The 6397-nt window shown below is 32.3% G+C and overlaps 1 long non-coding RNA gene across 1 annotated transcript in view; it reads right to left on the reverse strand.

The window, feature by feature from the left end:
- Positions 1–762: 762 nt before the first annotated feature.
- Positions 763–6397, reverse strand: part of LOC130220149 (uncharacterized) — a 6542-nt gene continuing 907 nt past the window's right edge. Inside the window, exons 3-11 of the long non-coding RNA XR_008836140.1 lie at positions 5484–5681; positions 5134–5195; positions 4780–4849; positions 4352–4429; positions 3977–4046; positions 3593–3669; positions 2344–2398; positions 2052–2130; positions 763–852 (exon numbers count right to left, since the gene is read on the reverse strand). This is a non-coding gene — a long non-coding RNA (uncharacterized LOC130220149). The remainder of the gene's footprint in view (positions 853–2051; positions 2131–2343; positions 2399–3592; positions 3670–3976; positions 4047–4351; positions 4430–4779; positions 4850–5133; positions 5196–5483; positions 5682–6397) is intronic.

Raw genomic sequence — 6397 nt, forward strand, 5'->3', positions numbered from 1 at the left:
CTGTTTATACTTTATAAATCCCTTATAAATTAAAATCTCAGCTATATTCTAAACTGAAAAAAAAGAAATAAATGAAAAGGATAGTGATTCAGATAGATAGACAGACAGACAGACAGACAGACAGACAGACAGACAGACAGACAGACAGACAGACAGACAGATAGATAGATAGATAGATAGATAGATAGATAGATAGATCAAGAAAAACTTAAGTGAATATTGTTATATTTAGCAATGTTTAAACTTTACAGTATTTTTTTCAGTAAGATTGTTTAAGATTTATTCCTAATTAGATACTGAGCCTTTAATTGTCATTTATAAGTAATTTATAAACTATAAATGGTCCTTACTAGATTAGGTCACAAAACTGCATGAAGTTGTGTTAATAAAGCATCTGTTAACATACAAGGTTACTATATGCCTGAATAATAACATGTACAAATTTGAATAGTTTATTAATCATTTACTAACTCATTCTGAGTGATCTTAAAAACCACCAAGTACCCTTTTGTACAAATGGTTTGTAAATAATGCAATACTTAATTTAGTAATGAAAAATAAATCAGTAACAAAGCATGAAAATACAATCAAGTCAAGTCAAGAACACAGCATTTGTAGCTGTATTTATAAACTGCTTACTAAAGTCTATTAATGTCGAGTTAGTGCTAAACAAATGATTTATAGTGTGTAGTTACTATAAAAGTGTTACCCAGATTTCTCTTTAAAGAGACTAGATTCAGTTTTTAATATGAAAATCCAAATCTGACCAATCTCTGGTTTTTAGAACTAATGGTTCAGCTTTCACCACAGCATGTACTTCCTGTTTGCTCCAGGGTCTTCTCCTTATGGGACCTATGGGTGGTAAAAATATATAAAAGTGGTTTTAGTTACATAAATGTTCAGTCATTTTTACAACATGTGCTGTAATGTTTATTGAATATTGTGCTAGAAAATGCTAGAAAAATATGTTTGCCTTTTGTTAAAAATACTTAGGATGGAGCTTAAAAAAATACTTCAGTAAGCATTAGTCTTATGTTCAGTAAGACTAACGCTCATCTGATTATCAGTAGAGTATAAGCAGACTGTTAGTTTAAGTTTAGCTCAAACACTACACTGTAAAACATGTTTATTACCAGTTTCTGTATTTTGTGATTTACAAGTGTTTTTTGTTTATTTGTGGTGGTGAATTGCATTATGGGATGTTAATCTCTGCTCTCTGGACTTCTAATGTTGAAAATTCAACTCTACAGTTCAACAAAGTGACTTTTATTGACATTTTAGTAGTTTGGAATAATATAATGTATAAGAAATATTATCTAGAGAAATAAGTCTTTAGTCTTACAGAAACGTACTGGCAGTTTATTACAAGGTTTCTGTAGCATAATATACAACACCAACCCAAACAAAAAGTCACTTTTTTTTACTTTTCAAGATTAAAAATTGTTGGAGGAAAGATCAAGATACCATAATGCAATTCAAAAGCAGAAATAAACTGATTTCATAAAAACATGAATCACAAAATATGGAAAACTGCTAATTTACTAATTACTACTTATTTATTTATCTATAATTTTAGAGTGTAGAGTATTAGCTGACAGTTAGGTTAAGGTTAGCTCAATAAAACTGACTCTCATTGGTCTCAGTAAATAGTATAGCAGACTGTTAGGTTAGGGTCAAAATTAGTACAATATGACTAACTTTCATATGAATTTAGTAGAGCATTAGCAGTGTTGATTCTAACAGACAGTCTAATGGCTGTTAGTTGACAAGTAGTTGCAGTTACTTGTAGGTAGTAGTAGTAGTTGTAGTAGTAGTAAAGTGAACTATTAAAATAAAGTTTAACCAGATATGCAATTAGTATATTTTCCCAAAGTATTTAGCAATATTGTTTAACTAACATGAAATGGGACATCAAGTGCAACTGTACTGAAATCATTATACAAGTAATGTGCTCCTGCCCTGTTTTACCCTGCATGTTATGTAAATGAGCTTGTGCATTTGGACTTGTACAATAACACAAGTCAGTCACAAATTAGCTTAAATGATCACACCTCTCTTTTTTTGTGAATGCTGGGTCTGCTTCACTATCTTCACAGACACTGTACCATGGTGATGATACTTGAGGGGACTCTGAAAGTAAAAATCAAGTCTGAGAGTTGACTTCTCTGCATAAAGCTTACCAAAATGCTATTAATTTGATTTTGTGTTATTTTTTTTAAATGGGTAAAAGCGTGTGATGATAGTTTAAAAATAGTTTTCAAACACAGCTCATACATATCATAATAAAAATAAACAATCTGAAATAAGAAATATTCTGATCAGAAAAATAAATAATATTTTTACCTTTTAGATTGGACTTCACCTCCTCCAAAAACACGATCCACTGTAACTTTCTCCACTGTAACCCACACAAAAATACATCATTTAAAACAATGTGATATATGTTTGCAAATAAAAATGTCTCAAATCTGCCAAGCGTCTGTTTTCAAGTCCCAGAAAAACTGAGAGTTGTGGGAACAGAGCAGTTCTTTTCTTCTCATATATATATATATATATATATATATATATATATATATATATATATATATATATATATATATATATATATATATATATATATATATATATATATATATACACACACACAATTCATATATATAATTATTTTATACCCATTTTACTATTTTTCCCAGTTACTACTGTAAAAAAAAAAACAGCATTCGGTACATACTTTCAGTATCACCTTTTCTAGAAATGACAAGATCTAATCCTGTTTATGTGAAATAAGCTGCTGCTCCAGAAAAGGTTTGAGCTCAAGACCTGTTGCTCGGATGAGTTTTGAAGAATGAATCTATCACGAATCGTGTCAAAATGTCAATAACCAAATCCAGCTAATTGAGTAATACATGTACGAAGAATGGACCGCTGGTCCCCACTATGTCAGACCTTACTGTGTTTGTTTTCAGGACTAAGTGTTTAACACCGATTCTCTAACATGCCTCTGGTCCCCACAATGTTACACTAGTGCATACATTCACAAATTAGGGGACACAGACTCGGTTTCATTTCTATATTTTGATTAAGTTATTTAGTTACAATTAAATACAATACTTCAACTAATAATAATATTAATAATACTAATAATAATAATTATTATTATTTTTTTTTTTTATAATAACCATCCCTTATCAGAGAGTTGTTGGACTCCTACTGGAGCAGAGCAGTTCTCTTGTGTCATATAGTCATTCTTCAATAAAAGTTGAATATAAAAAACAATTAATCAGACCGCAGTACTCAAGGGTCCCGGTCCCCACTATGTCAGACCTTACTGTGTGTGTATTCAGGACTAAGTGTGTTTCACAGCTTCTCTAACATGCCTCTGGTCCCCACAATGTTACACTAGTGCATACGTTCATAAATTAGGGGACACACAGGGTTTCATTTCTATATTTTGATTAAGTTATTTAATTACAATTAAAAGCACTACTATTACAACAACAAAAACTACTACTACTACTTCTACTACTACTACTACTACTACTACTACTACTACTACTACTACTAATAACAACAACAACAACAATAACCATACCTCATCAGAGAGTTGTTGGACTCCTACTGGAGCGGAGTACTTCTCTCTTGTGTCATATGGTCATTCTTCAATAAAAGCTGAATATAAAAAACAATTAATTAGACACAGTACTCGGGGGTCCCGGTCCCCACTATGTCAGACCTCACTGTGTGTGTATTCAGGACTAAGTGTGTTTCACAGCTTCTCTAACATGCCTCTGGTCCCCACAATGTTACACTAATGCATACATTCACCAATTAGGCGACACACACTCTGTTTCATTTTTATATTTTGATTAAGTTAAATAATTACAATTAAAAGCACTACTACTACTACTACTACTACTAATAATAATAATAATACTAATAATAACAACAAAAACAACAACAACAATAATAACCATACCTCATCAGAGAGTTGTGGGACTCCTACTGGAGCAGAGCAGTTCTGTCATTTGGTCATTCTTCAATAAAAGCTGAATATAAAAAACAAAAATATTAATTAGACAGCAGTACTTAAGGGTCCCGGTCCCCACTATGTCAGACCTCACTGTGTGTGTATTCAGGACTAAGTGTGTTTCACAGCTTCTCTAACATGCCTCTGGTCCCCACAATGTTACACTAGTGCATACGTTCACCAATTAGGACACACTCTCTGTTTCATTGCTATATTTTGATTAAGTTATTTAATTACAATTAAATGCACTACTACAACAACTACTACTAATATTACTACAACTAATAATAATAATTATTATTATTATTATTATTATAACCATACCTCATCAGAGAGTTGTTGGACTCCTAGTGGAGCAGAGCAGTTCTCTCTTTCTGTCATTTGGTCATTCTTCAATAAAAGCTGAATATAAAAAACAATTAATTAGACAGCAGTACTCAAGGGTCCCGGTCCCCACTATGTCAGACCTCACTGTGTGTGTATTCAGGACTAAGTGTGTTTCACAGCTTCTCTAACATGCCTCTGGTCCCCACAATGTTACACTAATGCATACATTCACCAATTAGGCGACACACACTCTGTTTCATTGCTATATTTTGATTAAGTTAAATAATTACAATTAAAAGCACTACTACAACAACTACAACGACTACTACTACTACTACTACTACTACTACTACTACTACTACTACTACTACTAATAATAATAATAATAATAATAATAACAACAACAATAACAACAATAACCATACCTCATCAGAGAGTTGTGGGCCTCCTACTGGAGCAGAGCAGTTCTGTCATTTGGTCATTCTTCAATAACAGCTGAATATAAAAAACAAAAATATTAGTTAGACAGCAGTACTCAAGGGTCCCGGTCCACACTATGTCAGACCTCACTGTGTGTGTATTCAGGACTAAGTGTGTTTCACAGCTTCTCTAACATGCCTCTGGTCCCCACAATGTTACACTAGTGCATAAGTTCACCAATTAGGACACACTCTCTGTTTCATTGCTATATTTTGATTAAGTTAAATAATTACAATTAAATGCACTACTACAACAACAGCAACAACTACTACAACTAATAATAATACTAATAACCATACCTCATCAGAGAGTTGTGGGAGCAGTTCTCTTCTGCAGTCATATGGTTATCCTTCAATGAAAGCTATTAAAAAACAGCTTTGTTATACAGGTCATGTCATGACTATAAAGGTTTCACGGCAGTCTTATGAACACCCCTTAAAAGTAAAGCATTATCCAATTATTTGAACTTTTTTTTTTACTCATTAAGGCAAGAAGAAGTTATTAAGAGATTGATTGCATTATCTCTTATGGATAATGCAAACTCTATATTTTTTTACAGATTTACCCTTAATCTATATTAACAATACAAAACTTTTAGCTTTGCTGAATGTATTGAAGATTAATGTATTAGGTGGTAAAAATGTCAAACCTTTCTCCAAGGCCAATCACATGCGCCATAGTCAAAAGTTATTTCCTCTCCAGGGAAAATGTCCCTGATTGCAAAAAGGCACAAATGAGGTATTCTCTGAACAACAATCTTATTGACAGTGCAGTTTGGGTGCAGATGGTTATCATTCACCAGCCGGCCGAGGGTCCCGTCCACATGAGCGGCATCAATGCCGCAAAACTAAGAGAAAAAAAGCAAATAACATATTTAATTATGCTCTCTCATAGCAATAAGAAAAAGCTAAACTATGACATGAATACAAACACAATGATTATAATATATACACGTACATTTGAAGGGGGAAAACACTTAACCACCTCTTCTTGTTTTACCATTTAAAGTCAAACATAAAGACAGTATTTTGATTAATATCTCATCTATGCTCTGCTTCCACAAGCTCTATCATCTGTACTCAACCACAAAACTTCCTTTAATAAATGTGCACAATGCAAACACTGATCTAAAAGATATTAATGAAACATATAGCGCTCAAAAATGACAAAAACCTCACATTAGCATCCTCTCTCAGTGTGTGAATTATAATACAGAACCTTTTGAAGTGGATCAGAACCTTTCCTCAAAGTTGTTCTAATACTATTGAACACCTGTTCTTTTTTCATAGGACAATTTTAATGAACTTTTTCCACTTCAATCGTTTACAGGTCACACTTTACAGTCAGGTTTCATTAGTTTATGTACTTACTAACATGACCTAATAATGAACAATGCATGTTCAGCATTTATTAATTAGAGTTCAACATTTACTAATGCATTGTTAAAATCTAAATTCATGCTTGTTACCAGTAGTTAATGCTGTGCGTATTTAACTAATAATGAACAACTTTATTTCCATTAACTAAACTTAACAGACATGAACAAATACTGTAATAAAAGTA

This window comes from Danio aesculapii, chromosome 3, assembly GCF_903798145.1.
Source record: "Danio aesculapii chromosome 3, fDanAes4.1, whole genome shotgun sequence".
Lineage (NCBI taxonomy): Eukaryota > Metazoa > Chordata > Actinopteri > Cypriniformes > Danionidae > Danio > Danio aesculapii.